At 36.6% G+C, this 17,464-nt stretch overlaps 1 pseudogene; it reads left to right on the top strand.

The window, feature by feature from the left end:
• The first annotated feature begins 10,787 nt into the window (after window positions 1–10,787).
• LOC126589038 (cytochrome P450 704C1-like) lies at window positions 10,788–13,195 on the top strand (annotated as a pseudogene).
• The last annotated feature ends 4,269 nt before the right edge of the window (window positions 13,196–17,464 follow it).

The raw sequence follows: 17,464 nt of genomic DNA, 5'->3' as shown, positions 1-17,464 counted from the left end.
GAAATTTATCTAAATCCGACTAGGCCGCCTAGGTGCCTAGACGCTAGGCACTAGCCTCCCGCCCGACTAGCGCTAGCGTTTTTTAGAACCTTGATTTTTATCGAAATATAAGACGTTTTCTTAGTTTATATGTTCTAATTGATATTATTTCATAATTTGTCATTTTTTTTAAATTTATTATTATTAAAAGGAATGGAAATATTCAAAATTATTACAATAATTTAAGAATTTCAAACCTAGAACACATGGATAAACGACTAACACCCTTTCCATAAAAATATTCAATCACATGTAAATTTCATAATGCATCATATGGATGAATTGGATTGACCAAAGGAAAATGACATAAACACTAGGGACCTGAATTGGCTGCCCTCCCCTGTCTCATACCCTTCCCATCCCCTCATATTTATGTGGTCACGGTTAAGCCACGTCAGCATTTTATATTCTCATTACTTTTTATCTTATTATTTCTATAAAAAAAAAATCAATATAAAATGTTGACGTTGCTTAACCGTAACCACAAAAATAGAAGGGAATAAGAAATGTATGGAATGGGAGGGCAGACAATCCAGGTCCAAACACTAGACATGTAAAACTTGCCGATGAGTTTGAGTTCACATGTGTGTCACATTTATCTCGGTCGTTCGATTTCTATGTCCCCGTACGCAACGTAAGTAGACACAGTACAACTCCATTTAGTTCCTACCATTCAATTCCTACCTAATTCCCAATAAATTTCCAACCTAACACTGTTAACATTATATAAAGCACTTTTTTATTAATATTTAATTTATTTATTTATTTAATAAGTGTTTTGGTGCTATCCACACACTTATTTTTATCTCACACACACTCGTCTTGATTTTCGACAGTTGAATTAAATGGTTGGAGAAAATCAATAGATAAAAATTAACAAGAATGTGTAAGAAGTAAAAATAGCTATGTAAATAGCAGTACCTATCATAAATACATAGAAGATATTTATTGAAAGAGAAATACTAACTGATAAGGAGACTATCTCAACAATAGGATTGCTTATAGACTCTCTAACATTTCATATTTTTTGCATAATGTTTTATAATGTTAGCACAAAATTAACGTTAAACTATGAGATAATAGAAAATTCATTAAGAGTCTAACTTTAAAAGAGTCTCTTTAGCATTTCTCTTATTGAAATGATTGTTTTTTGACGCTCCATATTTTATTCACTGCACCTCACTTACTAAAAACACTATACAATTACTTTTCAAAGTAAAATTTAACTTAATACATCCACTTAACTTGTCAAAACTACCATTTCACTCCACACTCCACCCAATACTAACATCAATATGTTCAATGCCAAATAAATATCATATTCGTCATCTTCACGAAGTGGTCTTCAGGAACTCTTATTTGTCTTTAATACGAAATCAAATGTTCAGAAATATTTTATTTGTTTTTTTTTCAAGCAAAAGCAATTTTCATTGTAGCAGCGAGCGAAATAAGAGCAGCCTAAACTGTGAAAACAGGATTGTAAGGAAGTAAACAAGTGTCGTGCTGGTAAGCGAAGCGGGATTTGTCAATGGGTTTTAAATTTTTGTGAAATTTTGGGTATTAGGTTTTCTAATGTCCTGGAAAAAAATCAGAAATTAAAGAGCAAGAAAGGGTAATTCTACTGTTTGGAAAAAATAAAAAGTTGAATAATTTTGAAGTACAAGCATGTTCTACATACAAGTTCTTCATGCGCGATCATGTACTGCTAAATATCACACTTATTTCAACATACCAAATTCTTTTTGAATTGTGTAAACGATGGACTTGTGAGGTGTGTTTAGAAAATAAACGTTATTCAATATGCATGTTCTACAGTTTAAATAGTCATTTTTGTTAGGACAAATAAGTTTGTTAATATTATAAATTTAAGTGGGGTGTAGTCAATAAATTGTGCCATGTCAATAAAACAACTCTTATTGAAATTCTATGAGTCACTTCCTAAGGTGATTATTCGTAATTCAAGTCTAGCCATGCTTTTTGGGCGTAGAATTGGAGAAATCAATATTAAAAGTCTTTACCTTTATTAAGAGAATCTTCTTTGCCAATTAAAAGGCCAAACTAAAGGGGTGTAATCAAATAAGATTTGAAATTATTTTAAAAGATTTTAAAATCATGATGCAATCAGTTAAGATTAAAAAAATATTTTAAAGGACCTTAAAATCATGGCGTATTCAAAGTAGGATTTAACAAGATTTAAAAAATGTATTCAAATCTAGGTGTAATCAATTAGGATGTTAAAGAGTCTAGACAAATCTATAGGTATTCAAAATGTCATAAAGTTTAAGTATGAGATTTTGTAGAATTTGAAAGTGAATTTTATGCATAACTGAGCTTATAAAGAATCTCATCTCCACCCATAAGATTTATTTTCAAGCTTCTCTACTTCTCTCTAAGAATGCCCACCTCACTACAATGTTCTCTGGGAAATCCAGCCATTGTTCTACCTTCTCTCTCAAGCTAATTTGAATGTCTCAAATTACAAACGATATATAATACATACATACACACACACAGAGTGGGGAAGGGCAATCGAGCTCGGGGCCAACTCACGAATATGTTTATAAAAGGTGGACATAAAAATTAAGAAGCTAACAACCTGTGCTTAAACTGAATATATAGGTATACAATACATACTACTATACTTAATTTTCTTTTTTCCAAAGCAGAAGGGTGGAAGAATTTCACAAACATGCAATGCTCAAAGGAACAGAAGAAACGAAAAACGCGATAGCAATTCCTTCTAATGCAAAGAAAATTGCAATTGCCTTTTAGTTTAGAGCAGACGATAACGAAATGTGGAGGAATTAGTTCTGTAACAAAGACATGATAGACAAGGATACTGCTTGCAAAATGTTTTTAAATGATCTGCTATATCCTTTTGCAGTACCTCCAACATATTTACACAGTTGCCTGTTTTCCGTGCTCGATTCTATCTAGAGCCATATATGCAAGAGCATGGTTCTACTACTGGTCACAAGTCACCAGTTAGTTCTCAATCCAATAAGCTGTTCTAACCTCCAAATGAAGTAATATTTATTGCCTATTATGAATTTACCGGTTCTTGAAATTATATTCTACTCATGCTCCCCTTCTTCGCGAGAGCGAGAGGCGAGTGTTTCCGAGAGCATCATTTGGTGTTCAGGTAGGTGATGAGGGAATTTTAATTTCAACCACAGAATTTCATTAAAAATGATCTAACGGTTTTGCATGTGATTCTCAATTTTTTTTAAATCCTAAGAAATTTATAAAAGAAGTTCATACAAATCTATGATAAAAATCCATTTAGGATTATAGAGTCTATTAAAATCCTTTGAAATCTATCAATTTGAAAGGATTTTAAATGATTTTAGAATAAGAGTGTAGTCAATTAGGACTTTAAAATATTATTTTTAATAACTATGAAATCAAGGTGTAGTCAAAGTAAGATTTAATAGGATTTTGAAGAATACATCAAAATCCACATGTAGTCAATTAATATTTAAAATCCAAGTTACAATTATGTAGGCATTCAAAATGTCATAGATTTTGAAAGACTTCATTAAGAAAGAGACGGTAGGATTTGAGAATTAATTGACACGTGTCATTTCACTTAAGTCTAGTTAACTTTCACATTAAATGTTAGTTTTTTCAATTTTGAAAAAAAATTAATCAAGATTAAGTGAAATGACATGTGTTAATTGATTAGGTGTGTGGTGATCATACACCATAGTTTATGGTGGTGAGCAAAAATACCCCCAAATTTTATGTATAACAAAGGTTATAAAGAATCTCACCTCCACCCTAGGATTCCTTTTTAAGCTTCTCCTGCATTTATCCTACTTCCAAACAACCGACCATTATCATTGTGTCGTCTCATTATCTCCCTTCAACACAAAACCCCACAGCCAATTCCAGAAACTGGGTCCTGAAGTTCCAGTCCAAGTCTTTAAACCCTCAAACTAATCCTAGTAGTCTCTTATTGCCAGCAAATTATGTGGTCAGCAGGAAAAGCCAATTAAATTTTGGCGATGTGATGCTTTTTTGACAAACACATTCTGATTTATTTATAAGATTGGTGGCAATAGGAATAGGGGTGCATAGTGTTTGTTAACCTAGTCGTCTTGATTGACGTTGATTATCATAGGATAACACGTTTGGTATATAAATATATAATCGTCTCCAAGACTCCAACAATATTCATGATCCAATGACTTGAAACGAAAAGCTGCAGGATGGGCAAGACTATATAAATATGTCAAAATTCATATAGAATTGTAAAGTTTATTAAAATTATTTAAAATCTGTCAGTTAAAAAAAGTATTATTAAAATTCTCTGAAATCCAAATTAATTAAGGATGGGCAAGGTCTTTGCCCAAACCGTATATGTCGGTAATGATTTCTCAAACTGTAATAACCAATCAAATAAGACCCGCTTAGATCGGTTTTGTTAAATGTAGAATTGTCTCACTCTTTTGGGATGGGGTTGTTTGTTGTTGTTTTTCTTTATACAATGATAAAATTATTCTAAGGAGTTAAAGAAATAAATTGATTGTAAATTCGTTGTGATTCAAACTTAAAACTTCGTATTTATAAATAAAAAAGAATATAACTAAACAATAATTCTAAGTAACCACGTTGGTTTATATTGTACTAAAAGAAATTTAATGGAAATTACTTGCGAGCTTGACGTGACAAGGCATTGAATACAGCCAAGTTAGATACAAACTTTTATAATACTGTAAGGGCACGTTTGTTTGACAGGATTAGCAAGGCTTGGACTGGACAGGACTATAGTCCTGTGTTTGGTGTGCAACCGGATTAGCTTTAATGAGCTTAAGCCGGACTCGGTCGGACTAAAGACCTCCTTAGGTGGTCTTCGCGAGCAACCCCAAAACCCAGCGGATTCGTAAGCCAGAGCAAACCGAGAGAGTTTCTGCCTTCCCTTCGTCCCTTCGTCCCTTCCTCCTGTCTTCCCTCGTCCTCATCTCTACGTTCCCTCTCATTTTCGTTGCCGTGCTCTCTCATCTTCTTCCTCCTCACCCTCCTCTGAGCGCCTTCCTGTCTCTGCATCTGCTCGCCTCATCTGAGTTGTACGGTAAACTTCGATTCTTCTATTAATTGCATGTATTTGTGTTGTAGAAGGTAATTTTACTGAGTTTTATGTGATTTGATTGTTTTGGGTTTGATAATTTTTGAATCATAGAGATCTGCACTTGAATAAATTAGGGTTTTGATATTTAGGTGAAATTGAAATTAGGATTTGGGCTTTTCATAAGATGAGATGGAACTTGGGAATTTAGGATGTCAATGTTGTAAAACTTGGAAGTCCTACCCACATGTTGTTTTCGATTTTTAAAAATTGGGGTTTCAACAATGGGAGTACTTTGTGCTTGTGTGTGTGTGTCTGCGTGTGTGTGTGTCTCTGTGTGTGTGTAGTGTATGTAGTGTGTGTGTGTAGTGTATGTAGTGTGTGTATGTATGTACTGTGTTTGCAGTGTGTATGTATGCAGGGTGTATGCAGTGTGTGTGTACTTGCAGGGTGTGTGTGTAGTGTATGCAGTGTGTGTGTGTAGTGTATGTAGTGTAGTGTGTGTGTGTAGTGTATGTACTGTGTGTATGTATGTACTGTGTTTGCAGTGTGTATGTATGCAGTGTGTGTGTAGTGTATGTAGTGTGTGTGTAGTGTATGTAGTGTGTGTATATGTGTAGTGTTTGCAGTGTGTATGTATGCAGTGTGTGTGTGTAGTGTGTTTGCAGTGTGTATGTATGCAGGGTGTATGCAGTGTGTGTGTACTTGCAGGGTGTGTGTGTAGTGTATGCAGTGTGTGTGTGTAGTGTATGTAGTGTGTGTATGTATGTACTGTGTTTGCAGTGTGTATGTATGCAGTGTGTGTGTAGTGTATGTAGTGTGTGTATATGTGTAGTGTTTGCAGTGTGTGTGTGTAGTGTGTTTGCAGTGTGTATGTATGCAGGGTGTATGTAGTGTGTGTGTACTTGCAGGGTGTGTGTGTAGTGTATGCAGTGTGTGTGTGTAGTGTATGTAGTGTGTGTATGTATGTACTGTGTTTGCAGTGTGTATGTATGCAGTGTGTGTGTGTAGTGTATGTAGTGTGTGTGTAGTGTATGTAGTGTGTGTATGTATGTACTGTGTTTGCAGTGTGTATGTATATGCAGTGTGTGTGTGTGTATGCACTGTGTGTGTGCAGTGTGTGTGTGTATGCAGTGTGTGTGTGTATGTGCAGTGTGTGTGTGTGTGTATGTATGTATGCAGTATGTATGCAGTATGTATGCAGTGTGTGTATGTATGCAGTGTGCAGTGTGTGTGCAGTGTGTGTGTGTATGCAGTGTGTGTGTGAGTGTGTATGCAGTGTGTGTGTGTGTATGTATGCGGTATGTATGCAGTGTGTGTGTGTGTGCAGTGTGTGTGTGTGTGCAGTGTGTGTATGAGTATGTATGCAGTGTGTGTGTGTGTAGTGTATGTATGCAGTGTGTGTGTATGAGTATGAGTATGTATGTAGTGTGTGTGTGTATGCAGTGTGTGTATGTATGTATGCAGTGTGTGTGTGTGTGCAGTGTGTGTGTGAGTGTATGTATGCAGTATGTATGCAGTGTGCAGTGTGTGTGTGTGCAGTGTGTGCAGTGGGTGCAGTGTGTGTGTGTAGTGTATGTATGCAGTGTGTGTGTGTGCAGTGTGTGTATGAGTATGAGTATGTATGCAGTGTGTGTGTGTATGCAGTGTGTGTGTATGTATGTATGCAGTGTGTGTGTGTGTGTGTGTGTGTGCAGTGTGTGTGTGTGTGTATGTATGCAGTATGTATGCAGTGTGCAGTGTGTGTGCAGTGTGTGTGTGTATGCAGTGTGTGTATGTGTGTGTGTGCGTGTGTGTGTGTGTGAGTATAAAAACAGAGTGTGTGTGTGAGGGTAAGAGTGTGTTGCACTCTGTCCCCGTGTGTGTGTGTGTGTGACTGTGCAGTGTGTGAGTGTGAGTGTAAGTGTGAGTGTGAGTGTGTGTGAGTGTGAGTGTAAGTGTGAGTGTGAGTGTGTGTGAGTGTGAGTGTGTGTGTGTATGCAGTGTGTGTGTGTGCAGTGTGTGTGTATGTATGTATGCAGTGTGTGTGTGTGTGTGCAGTGTGTGTGTGTGCAGTGTGTGTGTGTGTATGTATGCAGTATGTATGCAGTGTGCAGTGTGTGTGCAGTGTGTGTGTATGTCCGTGTGTGTGTGTTAGTGTGAGTGTGAGTGTGAGTATGTATGTGTATTTTGCACATTTGTCCATGAGTGTGTGTGTATGTACTTGGTTTATAACCATGATATTACAATGTGAATGTTTTGTATGGTGTGTGGTTGATGCTGAATTGCAATTTTTTGTGGTTGTTTGTTGCAGAGAAGATGAGCATAAACAGAAGGCTAAGGCTAAGGCTACTGCATTACAGGTGTCCTTTAATTTCCCTCTTCACATGCAATGCCTAGGAATGATAGCAATCCTCATACTATTGTTTTTTTTTTTTTTTGGATAGATATGGATCGAAGGAAGCTTTTATTGATCTTATTGTTAGAGATGTCTTATTTAGAGACAATTTGTATTTGTACGATTCTTGTGGTGATGATGCTACGTGGCAAACAGAGACATATTGAACGACCCACATTGACTAACCGTTCACTTATTAGACGAGAGATTAGTTTGTGTTATCTGAATGGTATAATAGGGAATACTGATACTGAATGTGTCAACGAATTAAGAATGGATAGAAGGACTTTTGGCATATTATGCGACTTACTTCGTCAAGATGGGAGGGTAAAAACTGATGGTTTGGTGTCTGTAGAGGAACAGGTGTGTATGACTTTACAAATATTAGCACATCATACTAAGAATCGTAGTGTTGGCGGTAGATTTTATAGGTCGGGAGAGACTATAAGTAGGTATTTCAATAGCGTATTGCAAGGAATTTTGCGATTACAAGGTATCCTACTAAAAGTCCCCCAGCCTGTGCCTATTGATTCTACAGATCCTAGGTGGCGATGTTTTAAGGTATGATGTGAAATTTTTTTCATTTTCCCTAAGCTTTAACTCTTCATTCCCTTTGTATAAATTAACAAAAACTTTTTTATTTTTTATTTTTAAGAATTGCTTGGGAGCATTGGATGGAACACACATTGATGTGCATGTACCTGAAATTGACAAACCAAGATACCGAACAAGAAAGGGTCGAGTCGCAACTAATGTGTTAGGTGTGTGTTCAGGAGATATGCAGTTCATATATGTGTTTCCGGGGTGGGAGGGTTCCGCATCAGACTCTAGAGTGCTACATGATGCAATTAGTAGGCCTAATGGTTTTAAGGTACCAGTGGGTAAGACTATTACTTAGTCTCAACTTTGTAAGTTAGGTTTAGTTCTGTTTGTCAACTACAAAACACTAATAAGGTCTGTTTTTTTTTTCATTAGGTTGTTATTACCTTGTAGATGGTGGTTATACAAATGGTGAAGGATTCCTTGCACCCTATAGAGGAATACCTTATCATTTATCTGAATGGTAGGGACGAACACCTTCTAATAAGGAAGAATATTTTAACATGAAGCATTCTAAGGTAAGGAATGTAATTGAACGCTGTTTTGGCTTGCTAAAAGGAAGGTGGTCGATACTAAGGAGTCCATCTTTCTATCCGATAAGGACACAAGGTCGAATAATTACCGCTTGTTGCCTACTACACAATCTTATTAGGCAAGAGATGTCTGTAGATCCAATGGAGAATTTGCCAATAATAGAAGATGGACAAAATACAGAAGAAGGTGAATATGTTGGTAGTGTTCAAACATCGGACCAGTGGACTGCAATGAGGAATGATATGGCTCAGGAAATGTATAATGAGTGGAGAGCAATTAGGAACCAGCAACCGAACTAGCTATATGTGTTAATGATAACATTTTATTTTAGTATTCCTTTTTATCATGCATTTGTTAGATATTAGCACAATGATTGGATGGTATGCAAATTAATTGGATATTATGCAAGTTGATTGGATATTATGCAAATTGATTATTTGTATGGTATTTTCCTTCATTAAAATATTTTTTGTTTAGGTATGGATAACGAAAATTTTTTGAATGCTACTCAAGAGCCAAAAGGAAGAAGGCGTAAATGGGAAGCATTTGAGGAAGAAGTATTACTCGGAGTTCTTGAGGATTTTGTTGCTCGGAAGCAACGGTGTGACACCGGTGCTTTCAAACAAGGTACTTTGGTTGAAATAGCAAAAGCTGTCAATGTTTTATGTCCTCATTCAAATATAAAGGTAAATCCACATATTGAGTCCAAGTTGAAGAAATGGAAAAAAACATATAGTATGGTCGTTGACATGATAAACACAAGTGGATTTGCATGGAATGATGTCAAAAAGTGCGTTGAAGTTGACAGTGATGACGCATGGCAAACTTATGTGCAGGTTCATATCCTATTTTATTTATGCATTAGTTATATTCTTGCTGCTATATTTGTTACGCATGCTAAATTTTAGTTTTGCTATGTTGATATAATCTTAGAGAAATAAAGAAGCCGATGGATGGAGAAGCAAACATTTTCCACTGTTTGATAGATTTGCATATATATTTGGAAAAGATCGGCCTACGGGTAATGTAGCCGAAACCGCTGCTCAAATGGTGGAGGAACAAAGTCATGATCATGTTGGTGAAAGTGATATTGGAGGTGATAATTTTGTTTCTTCAATGAACCAACAAAGCCAACAAAGCACCCCATCTGAAAATAGCCAAAGAAAGAGGAAAAGAGCTGTGGGAAGTTCAAGTGATGGAACCGAGGCAATTATCAGTGAACTGAAAGATTTTTATGTTGAAAGTGGGAAGATGATGCAAATGGTAACTGAAGCTTTAGTTCAAGGTACTGCAGATCATACTGACATAGCTAATGAACTTGAAGCAATGGGTCTCTCTCCTATGGATCAAATTGATGCATTGTCTCTTATTTTGGATAAACCAAAAAATGTGGGAGTGTTCAGGGCAATCAAACCGGAACTCAAGAAAGTGTTCGTCCAAAGGCTTTTAAGCGACAACGCAAGCGGATGAGGATTTTGGCTAATGTTAACATGGATGTATTTTATTAACGTTAACATGGATGTATTTTATTAATCATACAATCTTATGTTATGACTTATAACTTAGCTTTGCACTAGTATTTTGGCTTATGTTAACTAGCCATTTTGTAAATTATGGAGATCTATTTTGGCTAATGTTAACTAATGTTAACTAGGATTTTCTAAATTATGGAGATCTTATGTACTTGTATTTGTTGAAGTTGCATGTATTAGCCACTATTAATTTTCTTCTGTTGGGTGATAGAGTTTAAATCAAGCTACATTTGCAAATTAAACCCAATTCTATTAGCAGGTAATAGAAACAAAACAATTGTCAATTTTTTTTAAGATTCATAATATACATGGTAAAAATATGCTCCAATTAACCCATATCATGAGATTTGTAGCTTTACTCTATTACACAAGGGCAAAAATTTGTAGTCCTAGTCTAAGCAAACACAAATCTGGTGAACAGTACTGTTTTTCTTATCCTGCTTCTTAGTCCGAGACTGCACCAAACGCTTCACTAAGTTAGTCCAGCTTAGTCCAGTCTAAGCCAGTCCAGCTTAGTCCCGGCAGCTAGTCCAGTCCGAGACAGTCCGGCGCAACAAACGCACCCTAAATATCTAGTTAAATAAAAAAAGAGAAAAAGGAATTTTTATTTTCTCTATAAATGGGTGAGACAAGGTGTTTCTTTTCTTCACCGCCCCCACTGAGTGTCATGGGTCTTCTTTCCACTCCCGTAGCAATAAGTTTAGCTGTAGTAGTTTTAGCTATACTTGCGATCAGATCCCATGCTAGGAAAAGATTGCGGAGTTCTGAGAAGACAAAGAGATACCATCCTGTTGTCACAACCTTCTTACACACCCTCGTCAACTTTCACAGGCTGCACGATTTTATCACTGAGTTTGCATACAAACACAAAACTTTCAGGGTACTTAACTTGTTCGTAAATTACGTTTTCACTGTGGATCCTGCAAATATCGAATACATTCTCAAAACGAACTTCGCAAATTATGGCAGGGTACGTGTGTTTTTATCAAAATTCATGCTATTGGAAAATTCCAAAACTGTGTTTTTATCAAATGGTCTACATTGTCTCACACGTTAATTTATGCTACTAATTAACTAGCTTGACCTGCTGCAGGGGTTGTACAATTACGACATTTTGACAGATGTTTTAGGAGATGGGATCTTCGCTGTGGATGGCGAAAAGTGGATACATCAAAGGAAGCTATCTAGCCAAGAAATATCAACCAAAGTAGCTAAAGACTTCAGCAATGGAGTTTTCAAAACCAAAGCAGTAAAGCTTGCTGGGATAATTTCTAAAGCGGCAACCTGCGGCCAAGTCATAGAGATCCAAGTAAGTTTTCAATAATGGTTCGATATTCACATAGATAGAATTGTCATTTTATTTCTTCTGCAGATATTTAAATCTTGGTTCTTTTTTAATATATATATTTTTGTTCTGGGAAGGATTTGATTATGAAAGCGGGGTTCGATTCAGTCGTCAAGATTCTGCTTGGAATGGAAGTAGATACCATGTATGGGACAAATGAAGAAGGCACCCGGTTTGCCCATGCTTTCGATGAAGCAAACAAACATACCCTGTATCGTTTTTTTGATTTCTCCTGGAAAATCAAACGGTTCCTCAACATTGGGTCAGAAGCAAAGCTGCGAAATGATATTAAACTGATGGATCAATTTATTTATAAATTAATCAACAGAAAGATTGAAACATCCCATAATTCATCAGAGGATGAGCTACCTGCAGTGAGTTAATTACCTTCCATTCCATTAATTAATGATTAGTTTAGTATCTTAATATATATGATTAATGTGGATGAGTGACAGTTGAAGAAGGGAGACATGATTTCAAGGCTTTTGGAAGTGAGAGGGAATGATCCAAAGTACTTGAGAGACTTGATTTTGAGTCTCATTGTTGCCGGCAGAGACACAACGGCGAGCACTATTACATGGGTTATTTATATGCTCTGCAAGCACCCTCATATGCAAGAAAAGGTTGCGAAGGAAGTTCGAGAAGCGGCAAATCTGAAAGATGATTCAAGCATTGTTGAACTTGCAGACGGTCTTAATGAAGAAGCCCTTAACAAAATGCAGTATCTCTATGCAGCTTTGGCCGAGACACTCAGGCTCTGCCCTTCAGTTCCATTGGTAATTTGACTAACATCTTAATTAAACCAAATGCATACATATTGCAAGGGAAATGGTTTCCAAAGGCTCTGTTTATTTTTTTCCCTTACTTCTCTTTTGATTTATTCAATTCAAGGCCAGAAATAAACAGATGTGCGTACTTTCTGAATTTTTTGAATTATTTTGAATCGTTGTTGACTATTTATTTTACAATTTGTGTGATGACATATGCACTGTCGACATAGAATGCAAAGATCTGTTCATCTGATGATACATGGCCAGATGGATTTAGTGTCAAAAAAGGTGATATGGTGGCATACAATGCTTATAGCATGGGCAGGATGACGTATCTATGGGGTGATGACGCACAAGAATTTCGGCCAGAGAGATGGCTAGACGAAAATGGCGTTTTCAGGAAGAAAGCCCTTTCAAATTTATAGCCTTCAGCGTAAGAGAATAGCATCAATACATGCCACATTTTATTTATTTATTTATTAAAAAAAGAATTGAAGAAATTTTGTGATTTACATAAACAGGCAGGTCCAAGGATTTGTTTAGGGAAGGACTTTGCTCATAGAGAGATGTTCATCTTTTCTGCTGTGCTTTTAGGGAGCTTTATATTCAAGTTGAAAGAAGAGAACAAAGTAGCCCGTTACACAACCAAGGTCACCCTCCACATTGATGGGGGCCTTCATGTCCATGCCTCTCTCAGATAAGGATGCTCCCCTAGATAGCGCTTCAGCGCTACTGTATACGCTACATCACTGGATGTATTAATCGCTTTTTTATCTCAGTTGTTGCTCTAAGAGCATATCTACTGGCGAAATAAAGAATAAACAAGGTTATGAACCATCTATATTACATTTTTCCTTCGCCAAAATTCTCCAATGATGAAATCTAAATTATTCATATTCAACGGAAAATATAAATAAGAACTTAAATTTATATTCTTTGTTATGTCTTTTGATGATGAGTCCCGCTAATCAAAGAGAGAAAATTAGATGAGAGCTCAAATTTACATCCCTTCCATTAGTGTAGAACTCTCATTTACATCTTCTGGAAATGGAAATAAGATGTAAATATGGTTTTGTCATCTCAATTTTAAATTTTGACCCCATTGGAGATGCCCTAAGAACATTCCAGCGAGCCCTTCAGTTCTCACTCAAGTCAAGCAATTGCTTTTGTAGAACAGAACATTTAAACAGCACAGAACATAAATACCTCATAAGCAACAAAACTTACATAATAATACATCGTAGCGAATTCAAATTTGTCAAACAAGCATTTTATCAAGGGTTTGGGGCGACTCGCATCGTGATCCAAAATTTACGAAATTGATGACCGGACGGATTTTATCCGATCCGATTCTGGACTTCCACTGTCCTTGTCGTTCTCAGAAAAAATTTTAGTTGTGCATGCACTAGGCATTCCTTAGAAAGAGAGAGAGAGAGATGTTGGACGTTAAAACACTGCATGCAAAGAATCACATACATACAATGACATGCATACGTAAACATAATAGACTTACCTGAAGAAGAAGAGCTTGACATTGCTGCAATGAATAACAGAAGGTCTTCTACACTCAGCAGCCAATAATCCAGCTAGAATAGGGTTCGCTCAAAAAGGGACGGCGCTGTGAGTGCGGGGACCTATATATATCCATACTCCCTTGATATCAAGCCTATTAACTGATACCTCGGATATTCCAAACAGATTAGGGTTTCGATATAGTCCTAGTAAGTTTTGAACTCTTGTCAAGTCTTGATAGGGTTACGTGAATATAATTGCATGTTATTAGGACTCTTAATCTTAGCCAAGTAGGATCAGAATTTCCTCAACATGATAACTCATACACTGAGTTATCAGTTTGTCGAGAATAAGAAATCATTCTCCTTAACACTCACATCTTACATTCTCCCAATTGAGTGTCCAAGAAGAATGATATTACATAGGCTAAGACTAAGGTGATCACAAGTCCCGAAAGCTGCAATTACCCTTTAACAACTTGTCACTTATAGCTTCGAATACTGAATCATAAATGCAATATGTAATCTCTTCTACATGTGCACTTTATGATTACAAGTACCTACACCATAAGCACTGTGTTGTTTGACAAAATTCAAAGTTTCAGGTTGATAAACAAAATTCAACTCCTGAACTGAGCCTCATACAAAAGTATGGCTCATATTATTATCATAACATAACATGAGAACAAAACATTATGAAAGCATCCAATTAAGCGAAAGGAAACATAACAGAACTAGCTATGGGTTTACTACTCCCACTTATTAACAGAATCAAATGGGTTTACTACTCCCACTTATTAACAGAATCAAATGGGTTTCCTACTCCTACTCATTAACAGAATCAAAATCCTCTCGCATTCCCATGTTGTAGATGTGTTTCTTGAACACTCCCACTGGTAAGCCCTTAGTCATTGGATCTGCTATCATAAAATCAGTTCCAATGTGAACTATGTTGATCAGCCCTTTTCTGACTTCATCCCTTACACGTAAATACTTAATGTCCATTAATCTGCAAGCAATGGACCTTTTGTTGTTTCTAGAAAAGAAGACTGCAGCCTTGTTGTCACACTAAATAGTTATAGGTTTCTCAACTGAGTCTACAACCTTCAGTCCCATGATGAAGTTCCTCAACCAGTTTGTTTGTTTGGTGGCAGTGTAATAACCAATAAACTCAGCCTCCATAGTTGAAGAACCAATCACCTTTTGCTTGGAGCTTTTCCACGAAATTGCACCAGCAGCAAGAAAAAAAACATATCCACTTGTATACTTTCTATCATCAACACAACTTGCCAAGTCTGAATCTGAATAAGCCATAATTTCCAAATTCTCAACTTGCTGGTATACCAATGCAAGGTTCCTTGTTCTTTTTAAGTACCTCAGTACTTTCTTTGCTACAGTCCAGTGAGAAGTCCCGGGATTAGACTGAAAACGATCTAAAACACTAACTGCAAACCCTAGATCAGGCTTTCTGCATACTTGAGCATACATGATGCTGCCAACAAGTGATGCATAAGGCTTGTCATTCATTTCATTTTTCTCGAGGTCATTTTTAGGGCATTGGTCAATGCTAAGCTTATCACCCTTTGCAATGGGAAGCTCGCCACCTGCACATTTCTCCATGATGAATCTTTTCATGATTTTGTCAATATAGGACTTTTGAGACAACCTCAGCATCCTCTTGGATCTGTCTCACTCAATCTCAATACCAAGAACAAAACGCGCCTCACCAAGATCTTTCATATCAAAACTCTCGGTTAACATGGTCTTAGTGGTGTGCAAAAGAGTCAAGTACGAACTAGCTAAGAGAATATCATCCACTTACAATACCAAAAATATAAATTTTGTGCCACTGACCTTGAGATATATATTGTCATCAATCTTGTTTTCTTCAAAACCAAAAGTAGAAACCACTCGATCAAATTTGATGTACCACTGCTTGGAGGATTACTTTAAACCATAGATCGACTTGTTGAGTTTGTAGACCATAATCTCTTTCCCTTTCTTCTCAAAACTGGTGGTTGAACCATCATTATTTCTTTATCCAAAACACCTTTAAGAAAGGCTGATTTTACATCCATTTAATGTAATTCCAAGTTGAAATGGACTGTTAAAGCCATGATCACCCTTAAGGAGTCTTTGGATGAAACTGGTGAGAAGGTTTCATTATAGTCAATACCTTCTCTTTGTGTAAAACCCTTAGCTACAAGTCTATCTTTGTGTCTTTCAACCTTTCCCTCTGCATTTCTTTTGGTTTTGAAGCAGCCAATGGGTTTAGCATTACATAGAAGTGGTACCAGTGTCCAAACTTGGTTCTTCTCCATGGCTGCAATTTCTTCGACCATAACTGCACGCCACATGTCTACTCTCGAGCTACTGATAGCTTGATTGAAAGTTAGGGGATCATCATCATCTCCTATGTCATATTCTGTCTCTTGTAAGTACACAAAATCAGGTAGGATCACTGGTTTTCTTTGCATGTTTGAGTGTCTAATAGGCAACTGCACTTGTTGTAATGGTTGAGCTGCATCTTCAGGGACTTGATGCTCGAGGATTTGAGGTTCAGGATCATAATCATGCAATGTTTCAGGAAATGACATAGTGTTCACTGATTGAGCAGTTTGTAAAACAGTTGGGAGAGAAAGAGAATTTTATTGAGGTTCAAGTAACAATGCATCAATTGTTGTGGAGAGCTGACCAACTTCATTTCCAATTTCTTCGAAATCTGAGGTACTGTGAGGCACTGTTTCTTCTTCCAGATCTTCGATGAACTTTGCATTATTAGTCTCCTGAATTCTAATGTGAGAAACAGGACAGTAGAACTTAAAACCCTTGGACTTGTCTGCATATCCAATGAACCTGCAAGTGATAGTTCTCGGGTCCAACTTCCTCTCATGAGGATTATAAAACCGTGCTTCAGCTCTACATCCCCATACATGAAATGATTGAAACTTGGTTTTCTTCCTGTCCAAGCTTCAAAAGGTATGACTTTGACAGACTTACTTAGAACCCTATTGAGTATGTAATTGGTTGTTTTAAGTGCTTTTCCCCACAGAAAAATTGGAACTTTAGACCTTGAAAACATGGATTGAATCATGTCTTTTAAGGTTTTGTTCTTCATTTATGCTACTCCATTTTGACGTGGAGTACCTAGAGTGGTGTATTAAGCAATGATCCCCGAGGCTTCAAGGTAATATGCAAAGGCTCTCTTGTGTTGTCCAGTATCTGTGAACCTGACAAAATACCCACCACCCTTATCCGATCTCACTATTTTAATGTTATTTTCTAGCTGGTTTTCAACCTTAGTTTTGTATGTCTTAAAACAATCAAGAACAGAAGATTTTTCAAACATAAGATACACATAACAATATCTTGAAAAGTCATCAATGAATGTGACAAAATAGGAGTTGCCACAGATTGTTTTATTTGGAAAAGGGCCACACAGATCTATATGAATTATCTCTAATAGTTGGTTGCTTCTTATGGATCCTAATTTCCTGTTGTTGGTCATTTTTCCTTTGAAACAATCAATGCAAGTTGGAAGACTCTCAAAATTGAGATTTGGAATGAGATTTTGTTTAGTTATAATCACAAGTCTTTCTTTGGATATATGGCCAAGTCTTTTATGCCAAAGTATGGGAAAGTTTTCATTTTGAGATAGTCTCTTGGAACCAATGTGACAAACTGTGAA

This window comes from Malus sylvestris, chromosome 11 (assembly GCF_916048215.2).
Source record: "Malus sylvestris chromosome 11, drMalSylv7.2, whole genome shotgun sequence".
Classification (NCBI taxonomy): domain Eukaryota; kingdom Viridiplantae; phylum Streptophyta; class Magnoliopsida; order Rosales; family Rosaceae; genus Malus; species Malus sylvestris.
The sequence above is the reverse complement of the archived record's forward strand: the minus strand, read 5'-3'. Positions and strand labels throughout refer to the sequence as shown.